Genomic DNA, 12,284 nt, shown 5'->3' with positions numbered 1-12,284 from the left:
AATATATCAAGTGTGCAACGTCTTAAATAGGAAAGGCAGGATGGGGGTGGTAAGACGGTAAGGCGGAGGAAAGGGAAGAAAGGAAGGGAAGGGTGTACACTCACAGGTGCTTGGAAAAACCGAGGGTGGAGTGAGTGAGGAAGTATGACGAATATGCACTAATTGGCCTCAATGTCTTCACCTCAAAGGGGTTGGTGGGAAGGCCCCTAGTTCCCCTACTCCGCTTGGTTCCAACTCTTTCGGTCGCTCGGTCCGGTCACCTACCCCACCATGCCGACTAGCCGACACCATGAGGCATCCAGGCGCCAATTAGTGTATATTCGTCAAACTTCCTCACTCACTCCATCCTCGGATTTTCCATGCACCTCTGATTGTACATCCTTCCTCCACCTTCCCGTCCTACCACCCCTATCCTGCCTTCCTATTTAAGACGTTGCACACTTGATATATTTGTACCTGATGATGCTGTAAAGCGAAAACGGTAGTACCAATACATTTAAAATTGTGGTAATTGCTCTTGCTTTTTCATTTTTTCATTATGTCACGTTTCCACTCCATCTCGCCTGAAACCTCAGATTATATTCAAAGAGTTCATGTTAAAACAGTTAGATTCTCGGATGATCAGTAGTTAGTTAACCAGACGGCGAAAGGGATGCAGGCTCTAGTGGACGCGAGGAATATGGCATGAGGATTAATCACAAGACGACAAAAGAGAGGCAGTTTTTTAAAGCATAGAGAGCAAGAAGTGTGAGGTCTTTAGCTACCGAATGTATACATAATTCTAATCCCAAATGCAAATGTAGCAAAATTAATGGTATTTTCATTGTATATCAATACAGTAACTCCTGACTGTATTCAATATTTCTGAGAAAACTTACAGTATTTCTGTTGAAGCAAATGGTCATATATTCCCCTCCTAAGACAGGTAACCGGCAGTAATTGGAAGAGGCAACTGTCAATTACGGACATCAGGGGCGTATGGACACGAAGGATAAGAAGAAAAAATACAGAGAGCTGATTTAGCGCTCAAAGGACGCCATTTTTGAAAAAAGTGTATATGATTGTATCTCAAATTAATACGTGCTAAGTTATAACCTTTGCTGAAAGAGATTAGTATTAGAGAGATTAAAACCATTCTACGGAAACCGATTGCCCAAAATAAGGAAAAATATTATAATCTCCTTAATAAATTAAAGCGAATGAGTTTGATGCGGTATTTGTATTTAATTTTTTCCTCTCCTGTACGGCTTTTATTGGATCCTTATCAACTAATTAACCCAACATATTGAAGCATACATAAGAGATAATTGATTTCGAAGATAATTGTTTGAATTAGTAGTATATTGGTGAATAGATGCCATACTAATTTTTCACATCCTAAAATTATTCCACACTGACATGTGGTATTAAAATTAATGATTATGAAAAGACGAGCTCGTTATAAGACGTGGACCTCCGCAAATTGACTCATCGATAAGTAAACAAAGATTCTCAATTTGAATGCGGACGACACTGGCTATAGTCGTCGTTGTTCTATCGTGTAACTGGCACCAGGCCATTCGTGCTTTCAAACAGTCAAGTCATTCAGAGCCGAAAGCACTCCGAAAGAGTCAATAGTCTCCCGTGAGTCGGAGGTGACTTTGGACTTCAAAGACTAATCTTCTCTCTCACACCCCCCAGGCGGTTTCCATCGACTTCCACCCCTGAAAACCGCACACACTTCAAGGAATGCACCTTCACAATTGTTCACCGAGGTTCAGCGAACTCACTGTTTTCAAGACGCCTGTGTTATATTTCTCGACGCGACGGCATAATTCCAATGTTTGCTCGCCAACTCAAATCCAGGCGATGCAACTGCACAGAGGCGTAGTCACTCATTACCACTACGCACTCAAGGCCACATGGGCAAATTTGTGGGAGCAAGTTAAAATCGCTGGAAGCTTGCGGATAACGTGAAATTCGGTCTACTGCAGGATTGATTGAACTGTCACACAAACTCACTCAGAGGTGCTTCAACCAGGTTTTTTGGGAAAGTTGAGGTTAAAGCTAAGTCCAGATAACGTCATAGGAATGCGAATTTTACGCCTCCGGGGTGATAAGGCTAATGCCCTTGCACCGCGGGTTTTGCTGGTGGTGTACCTAGGCTCCACCCGGGAATGGAAGCTGTATGCCAGCAGCCTAACTCACTATCCGCCGCAAGGGGACTGCATAGAGGAGGCCCAATTCCATCCCTCAGAAGAACATTTCTCTTTCCCTGATATAGTTTAAAATAAACTGAAACGTTGGCTAAAACTTTTTTGCATCACATACATTAGCCTATACTCGGAGAACTATTTTACCATGAATTAAACGAGGTCAAGATAAGAAGAAAAAAAATTAACTATCTAATCAACCAAGGAGGAATGTTATTCCTCACTTTCATATCACCGTCATCTCATACTACAATATAGAAGTACAAGGAGAAGAATCCGATGAAGTAGCTGCATAACAACAACAAACCTTAACCCATTTTTTGGACTTCGATAATGGAAAATTTAAGAAGAAATACAAGAGGAACATTAGAACATATTGAAGCCCTGATGATAGTTGAAAATAAACTGAAACGTTGGCTAAAACTTTTTTGCATCACATACATTGACCTATACTCCGAGAACTATTTTACCATGATCCCTCATAAGGTTGATTTCTGTTGCCACTTCGGTCGCATTTTAATCAATTTTCAAAAATTTCCATTGCACAGTGATGAGTGCTATGCGATCCAGTTTTTTTCCAATATTTTTCATAATATTGTTTGTAATTGCGAGGAATAGTATTGAAGAGTTATTGATTTGATAAATAACGTCATCACGAATGTAAATTTCGATTGACACCCCTAATTATGCCTTATTACTCGTGATACTCGGATAAATTTGTCCATCAGAGACTTCTATAAACCTATTTAAATGCGCGGTGGGCGAAAAAAATATGAGGCCGACTTCAGGAAACTCTTTTGTAATATTAGTGATCCGCTGAGTGAGCTCCGCAACCCTCACTCTAGCGAAAAGTCGCAAGAGCCGAAAATATGGGCTTTGTAGTTAATTGTTCAAATTAGTAATTATGCAGCAGCGTTTGAATAAAAAATTTGGAAGAAACGCAGTTAAAAATCAATGTTTTAATCATGAAATATCAAAAAATTACTAGGGAGAATTTTTTTCTCGAAGATATTGCAACAGTGGCACTACTAAGTAGTTAGCACTAAGACGGCTTATATACACCAAGCAGTACCGCATTTTAGCCACGAGTACTAAATAAATAATCCCTCATTGGGTTCCTGGAAAGTGAGATCAAGGAAGTTTGTTGTATTTCAAAAGAACTTTCGCTACCCTAGGAGGTAAACGCCGCCGATTAGAACTTATTATTTTTACTTCAAATTATTCGGCTAACAAGATTCTTGTTGGTTCAACATGAATTATAGACATCGCAAACTTCTCCAGATAGATTATTAGATGCAGTGGCGTAGACACGGGGGGGTTTTCCGGGTTACAGACCCCCCCCCCCCCAACCTTTGAACCTTTAAAAGAGGCGCCAAAAACGAGTGAGATAAACACTTTATTTTAATAAATACTCGTACAAAAATACTGTTTTTAAGTCCTAAAAATAACATTTTCAACATCAAAAAATCCCAATATTTTTCTGCTCTAAGGTGTTTTCCGTGCGCACCAGAAGGGCCCCCAAATCTCCAGTGACTTTATGCTAAAAGTGATGCTGCTCCTAAATACATTAGTTGGCAAAACAGACCTGTGTTTTAAAATAGAAAGCATGGGTTATATTTCGCTCCTCTATTTTTATCTCATTAACATACATGCATGTTCCAAAAATTCATGTTGAACCAACGAGAATCTTGCTAACCGAATGATTTCAAATAATATTAAAATAAGACATTGCAATATTTCCACTGAGTTTTATTATTATAAAACGCGTTTCGTCGTTACAAAAAACATTTTCAAGTGTAACAAGTCTTAAAGAGTTCCTCCTTATACATATCTTGGTGCTTGAAGGGAGGGGGTAAGATGGAGGATGGTGTTTAGGTGACGAGAAGTGAGGATATTGAAGGCTGTGGGGGATAAGGGTCGTTTTTTAGGGTTCCCCCCCACAGCCTTCAATATCCTCACTTCTCGTCACCTAAACACCATCCTCCACCTTACCCCCTCCCTTCAAGCACCAAGACATAACTATAAGGAGGAACTCTTTAAGACCTGTGACACTTAATAATGTTGTTTGTAACGACGAAACGCGTTGCATAATAATAAAGATCAGTGGAAATATTGCAATGTCTTATTTTAATAATATTAAGAACTTCCACCATATCGTGCCCAACATCATACAAGATTTCAAATAAAAATAATAAATTCTAATCGGCGACGTTAACTTCCTAGGGTAGCGAAAGTTCTTTTGAGATACAACAAACTTCCTTGATCTCACTTTCCAGTGAGCCGATGAGAGATTATATGTTTAATAGGTACTCGTGGCTAAAATGCGGTACCGTTTGGTGTATATTAGCCGTCTGAGTGCTACCCCCTCATTTTTAAAATACTGGTAAGCTACTGAATGTGTATAGATGGAGTATATTTTCCTTTTCAACAGAAACCTTATAATTTTTGGAACATACATGAATGTTGACGATTAGTTTCCGGGTTTATTCCGCGTCGACTCATTTTTGGCGGACGACAGTTTCGGGCGCCTTCCAGCCACCGTCTTCTGGTTTCTGCAATTGCAGAGCATGCTAGGTCGGAACCTGGGTACATCATACTTTTCAAAGAATCAAAAATCATCGCCAGGGAAAATAAATATTTCCCTCGGCTGATAAGGGAGGCGATAGAAATAGCGAGTCATGGAAAAAAAAAACTTCAATAGGTAGGACGGCTATCCTTTAGCCTCATCATTCAAAAGGCTCTTCCAACAATGGAATTCAAAGCAACTGGCGCCTGACTAGCCTTAGGCCCCATGCACACACACCGATTTTGGACTGCCGGTAAAATATCGGCCGGTATTTTACCGGCCGTCCAAAATCGGTGCATGCGCAAGGGGCCTACGCGTGTGCAAGCTCCAATGCTCTCCCATTGTTCACTATTGGAATGTGGACGGCTGATATTTTACCGGCCGTACAAAATCGGTGTGTGTGCAAGGGTCCTTATATATAAAGGACGAGCATGCTGTGCCCGCTCCCAGCGGGCTTCCCCCGCTCTTTTCAATGCAGGTCCACAGAGGGATAGGCGCGTTTCTAATTTTAAAATGCAGAAAAAAGGCAGGGCCTTATGTACAAATTTAATTGGAATGTTCATGTACAAATTGAGGTCAGAGGACCTCTTTAAACACAACATTGGAAGTAATTACACTATCCTCTGTTAAATGCACATGATGGCTCATACTTACGTATCAACAGGAGACTTGAATGTGGAATCAGCCGCATTTTGATAAAAGCTATTTAAAGAATGCGAGATATTGTTGCAAATGAACAAATGTATCAGTTAGTGCGTCGGTAACGTCAGGAATATATATCGGCTTTTGTTTTGTTTTTTTAATTATTTAAAAACCTGTTTTAGGGAACAATAGCAATATTTAGGAAGTATGATATGCCGTCGCGTGTTTTCTGATAAATTCTGTGGATTTTGGTACCTCATTTGTAGAGTTTGGTTGCGTGTAAGTTGAGAAAAAGGTATCTATACAGTAGAAATAATATATAAGGATTGCCGCTCTGCAGATCATTAGGACCCGAAGACGCGAACTGGAACGCGCCCGAAACTGTCGTCCGCAAAAAATGTGTCGACGCGGAATATACACGGAATACGTTAATCTACACTCCAAGAAATATTTTAATGTATTAAACGAGGTCAAGATAAGGAAAAAAAATATTTATGCACGGAAACTAGTCATCAATTTAATCACCGCGGAAGCCTCCGTAATAATACCTGTATGTTAATGAGAAAAAATAGAGGAGCAAACCAAGTATGACCCATGCTTTCTATTTTCAAACACAGGTATGTTTTTCCAACTAATTTATTTATGAGCGTCATCACTTTTAGCACCATGGTGTGTATCATCGTTAAGCATGGCATCTGACGACAGGCAGGGGCTGAGGGCGTCACTCCCATGAGAATGTATGCTTTGCTTGATAATGGACCGACACCATTACCCGCCGTGACAAACTTGATGAGGAGAAGCATTTGTTTGTAGTCATCGGACGTAGCCTAAGTTCTCAAGTATAACGCACGCGTTTCACAAGGTTTTTTTGCAAAATTGTCGAAGTTATTTGATCCTCGCCAAGGTGAATGAAGGAAAAGAGGAATACATTTCCTTAAAAGGGGCCCTGTAGTTTCTTCTTTGGACTTTCCTCTGCATTATCGAAAAATGCTAATACCAATGGTTTCGAGAATCACTATACTTTTAAACTCACTTCCGATTACTGACTGATTCATTCAAAGGTTCAGGGTGAGCGACATGATGTACGGAAAAAAGTCATAGTATCGACCCCTCAAAAATCGTCTGAAATTCTAGGAAAATTTTCCAAACACTAAATTTTCAATTTTCTATCTATTACAGCGTTGCCAACTGCTTGTGTTCCTCTACTTTTTGGGGAATAGGGTGGTTTCCTATTTTTGTTATTGCCTAAATCAAAAGACTCTTACTCCTGGAGTACGTATTTCACGATTAGATCTTAGATTGTTTAATGACGATATCTACTTTTCGCGATTAAATAAAAAGTGAAAATTTTCAAGCGCGCGAAAACGCGATGGCTAACTATGAATGATGGGAAAAGCCCGTGTGACGTCATTCTGGTTCCGGCCGCCGCTGTGTGAGGCCACCTCGGTGCGAGGCTATGAGCGCCGCAACGATGCAGGCTGCTAGCATGTAACGCTTGGCTTAAATAAGGACTATTAAAACAGTATCATACGTAAGAAACTTTTCGTCCATAAGCAATTTTAATAAGTGATTATTAAGAGATGTTTCCCTAAGCTCTGTGCCACATGCATGCATTGGTAATCTCAGACGATGTAAAACTCCAATCTACTCGTATAGAAACTAGGTCCCTGTGACGTCACGTGGAGTGGCATCGCATGGGCGCCAATCTGGCCTTTTTGCAATGAAGTTAAAATTGACCATTAACATTCGTCTAAACTGGGATTTCTAAAACCAACTAATTTTTATTTTATGAACACACTAATGGTGGGTAACGAATCGCAATCAATGCCTTTCGTTTTCTTAGATGAAGGAAACTACCTTATTTTGGGGTCAAAAAATCGATGGTAATGAGGAGTTTGAAAATTGCAAAGAAGATTTTTAATGGCCCCGAAGTCATTGTGGCAGCCGTTATTACACACCTTGTAACCGTCAGAAAGCCTGAAAGCCAAAACCTTATGGTAAAGGGATAAAGGTAGTGCTCATGTTTCTTCCCGCACAAGAACCACGTTCCGCAGACTCAAGTTGGACAATTTTTTACACTCTCAAGTCCGATTTTTAGATAAAAAACACGATGAATTAACTTAGGGGGCAGTTATCCTGATATGGTGCCAGTATTCAGTGCCCTTATGTAAATGGTGCCGTTCATAGAAAAAAATTAGCGTTATCTACAATTGGAACTTGGTTAAATGAACGGGAAAGTAAGCGAGGAGTTTGGTCGATTGTAAATGCGTTTTATTGTAATCAATTGTTTCATGCGCTTTTCTTGTGTTTTTGTTAACTAACTCCGCGAATCATGGAAGAAAACATCTCGAAACGAAAAATAAAATTGATACAACGTCATGTACAGTGTACACGTTACTTGTTAATTGACTTTTTTTAAAACACCGCGTGGCTTTGAAAGTAAATTATATTTCTTTCATCTGCTTATTCGTTAATTATTAACAAACTAGCTTTATACAATAAATCCCTCACAATTTTTCTTAATTCATTAAGCCCTCTTCGCGAAACATCTCTTCCCTCAACATATTCGCTGTTGCCTTTTTCTGTAGGATGCCGACATTTACCTCGAACAACTACACGTCAACATTATTAGAATACAAAATTCTGACTCATCCTGAGCATAAACGAAATCAAAGTCGTCCTGAATTGTAACATTATTAAGTTCCAGGAATGCTGCTTTACCCATTGGTGTCAAAAACCTCGCTGAAGGAATGCAAATGAAATTAGTTAACCTAGAAAATGAAGCAGATCGGAAGAATGCAGCATAGAAACGGGTCACTATAACAAATAATGGGTAAAAATAAGGGTTTTTATCATTTTAGGTGTACGCCATATTCCATACTTACACCTACATTTGGATTGATAACTACAGGAAAGGTGATAGTTCGGCAATGCCTACATAATTTTAAGAGATGTAAGGGGTGGCTTCCTTGGACTATCTTATGCTACTTCAATTGTTTCTACGCATCCATGTTCACACATCAAAGGAAATGGAAACTAGAGCGCGTATTCTGGCTACGAAGTAAACAAAGCCGAGGAAAACACAGAAACCCCAATTGCCGTATTATAAAACAATATATATAAAAGCGAAGAAAATAGCAATAAATGGATCTTATTAAGTTTTTGATCCATCTTCGTGAGCGTTATAACTTTAATAATAATAATTATAATATAATAAGTTATTACTCCTACATTTTGTTATTACATCTTTATACAACAAAAAAAACAAGAAAAGGAGCTTTAGGTGGTCTCCAAGGCCATAGGACCAGAATTGAGCCACCATCAAATACAAAATGTATGCCAATAAACATAAAATGCAGTAATGATACATGAGTGTTTTCTATAAATAACATCAAAATAAATTTTCAACTATTTCTTGAGAGAAGAGCCAGTCTTTAGCAAGTCTTAGCATTACATCTGAGGTTTTATTTTTTTCAATTCTAGCGGGCAGTAAATTATATATCTTCGGCCCCAAATAAAGAAAACATCGTTTATATAAAGTTGACTTGGGTCTGTTTGCTACTATAAATGACTCAGTGAAAATTTCGTAAAAATGGATTCTTAAATCGAGTAACAATCGTGAAAAAACGCAATCTTCTTCATATTTAGAAATATCCGAATCATCACGTGATCTATGTCTAACCATTAATCCATTAATCACGTGATCTAGGTTTTTCAATCTTGGCCTCAGGCGCATAAGCCAATGCGCTCTCCGAGATGCTGACTGTTTATGTCTGTCGCCTTGCCCCGCTGACTAGTTTCAGGAACGAACGCAGTAGTCCTTCCATTGGCCTCCATAGTTTGTCCAGCATGAAGCAATAATCATTTATACACCAAGTGGTTCTTAATGGAAGGCACTAGGTTTACTACTAAGCCCAGAATCTTTAGGGAGGAATATGCGCTGATGTGAAAAAAATCCACTTCAAGGGTTTCTCCACCACGGCGAAAAGCGCAGCAGGGTATCACAATATTACTTTTTGAAGCTAAACGTAGAGGCTGGGGCACATTTATTTTCGGCATATTCTAGAGAAATAGTGAATCCATTTAGTCATAACAAGGCTTAGTTTATTTAAGTGGGGACTGTTGAGAAATGAAGTCTATAAGCAGATCCTTTTTTACTTAGTCGACATGTTTTCATGTAGTTTCCGACACTTTAAAAGCAAAAATAATTTTATACCCTCCGAATAATTCAAGCAGGGAGGTAGAACCTTCACAGGCGGATTTAATGGAGGGGCAAAGGGGCACGTCCCCCCCCCCTAGACGCTCAAAAAATGGACAACATTTTTAATTTGGTTATCACTACGTTTGTTCTCTTTTCTTTATTACAGATCCTCAATCATTAAATTTCATATTAATAACTTTAATATTAACAAAGGGAGTACTTCGAACAGTAAATGTCGTATGTTGCTTATTATATCAAAAATGAGAAAACTATTTGCCTGCATCTGGCAGGGAAATGGTTTTCCCCTAAAAAAATCCTGGATCCACCCTTGAGAACCATGAAGTTAAGGTGTCTCCCTACGATCGTTAAAAAATAAAAATGTGAACTAACACCACTTAAGTATAATGACGTTGACGTAACACAGATTTCATTTTATTCAGTATGGTTTCATGTAGTTTCTCACCCCGAAATGCAATGTATCACGTACAAGATAGAAAGATTGCTAATTAATTCCCATATAAAAATAAGTATGCAACATTGTATTAAGGAATATCATTCTATGGCATAGAAAACACTATTTTCCGTGTTTTCGCCTTCGTGTCCACGACATAAGTGATAAAAAATCAAAATAATAACCAACACATTTCAGTACTATAGACAAAACCATCAACACAGTATTGCATTCTATTCTCATAAAAAGTTAATGTAACAATCACTATTCTTACTTCTCGAAGTTTTTCCGTTCCTGCTAGGGCAGGGAGACCGCCTCAGCTTCACATTGCTACCGCCCAGCGTCAATTTTTCTGTGGAAAGAAAATAACTTTTGCAAGCAATAGTCTTTTTATCCACAGAGTAGAGTCTCGTCTTGGCAATACAAGGTATCTGAGCTGCATCAATGCACTCCAGCTGAAAATTCTCAAATGGACTTGAAGGAGGCTATTCCATTAGTGAGATTTTCCTCAGCTAAGGTTTTAAAAAGCGCCTTGGTGCATGGTGATAGAACGACATCTCTGGCAAGTATTCCTTCCGGGGTCCATGTTCATTACATTTGATTCTCCTCTCGCATTCTTCCCCACGCAATCTTTAGCTCCTACCTTTACAATAGCAACTCGCTCGCCCGGATTAATGCATATTGCAGGACCAGGTGTTTCCCTTTAGTATGAATAATTCAAAACAATTATTTCCACATGATGGGTTTATAGGTAAGTTATTTGGAGGAGGCGACCGACAGCTGAGGTCATTTGCGCCATGAGGGAAGGGTATGGAAGGAAGGGTGGAGAGAAACCCGGCGTCGGCGTTAGCCTGCTCTTAACGAAAGGCGCCAAGGGGACCGCGGCTTAACGCCCCATCCGACGGACGGAGTGTTGCGCTTGAAATGTCCTCCATACAACACTCAAGCAGGGATCGGGCAGTCTTTGAAAATTCTCTGCCACTGCCGGGATATGAACCCGAGCCCGCCGGGTGGGAAGCCAACACTCTAGCCACCATACCAACCCGATCCCCCACATGATGGAAAATAATGCTTAAAAATTCAATACTCCGTATGTTATATCTTTGGGTGCTAAAAATAAAATGTTTTTAGTCTCGATAAAAGTATTTCACGAAAGCTGAAGTAGCAGTAAGAGCAGCCTTCAATTAGCCTTATTGTTTTATTCGGTCATAATTAAAGTCTCTTAGTGAGAAGTTGGTTTTGCGTTAAACCTAACGACAATGCTAGGACGCACCTTACACTATTTTTTGGAATGATTGTATTAATTTCTAGTTTCCATTGCATCTTTTCGCATTCATGACATTAATTAATTACCTGGCCTAAGTTATCAAGGTACATTTATTGAATAAGAAACATTCCACCCAGTGGTACGTTGAGTTGCCTTTTTTCACCTTCGTGTCCACGATATAAGTTATAAAAATCAAAATAATTGCCAACATGTTTCAGTATTGTTGACAAAATCATGAACACGATATCGCATGCTCTTTTCATACGAAGGTAGTGTAACAATTGCTATCGACAACTACCCTACTGCAAATTTATATGGAAGTGAAGTAAATCAGCAAGTGTGAATCGACAAGTGGGAATCGAGAAGTGGGAAAAATTCGGCGTGACTAAATATTATATTTTGACCTCACCAGTAGTTCCACTACGCTACAAGCAGACGAAATATTATCAATTTCCCAATCGATGATCTCCAACCCTCCACGTACTTCCTTCACTCCCTTGCTTCCATAATGTCAAAACGACAGAGACAACTATGTAGCATCGTGAATGCGATGGCTAAGCAGTCAAACTCTTCTCAAACCGTATCCATAATAAATCATCAAATAAGTTTAACGTTCTGTTACCATTCTGGAAGTGGAACATAATTAATCATTTTTTTTCCTAAATCGTGGAACACCTATCTCATGATGATAACTGGGCCATCGGAATTAAAATTAACCGTCGGAAATGAATTGTACGTTAGAACACAAAATTTTTAATTTTTTGCATCAATGCATTCAGAGTTTTGCATTTCATGCAGTGTTAATTAATTATGCGATTGATACCGTGACTACACCTTTCAATCTAAAATGTATTTCAACAAATTAGGAGCATATTTCACCGTGGCCGCTGTCATATCAGCTTCATTCCCTGATATGCTTCCGATACAAAACCAAAATCGGTTTTAAATTGAGTCCGGTAAGTGTT

The sequence above is a fragment of the Ischnura elegans genome, chromosome 10, assembly GCF_921293095.1.
Source record: "Ischnura elegans chromosome 10, ioIscEleg1.1, whole genome shotgun sequence".
In the NCBI taxonomy this organism is placed as follows: domain Eukaryota; kingdom Metazoa; phylum Arthropoda; class Insecta; order Odonata; family Coenagrionidae; genus Ischnura; species Ischnura elegans.
Note: the sequence above shows the minus strand (reverse complement) of the source record.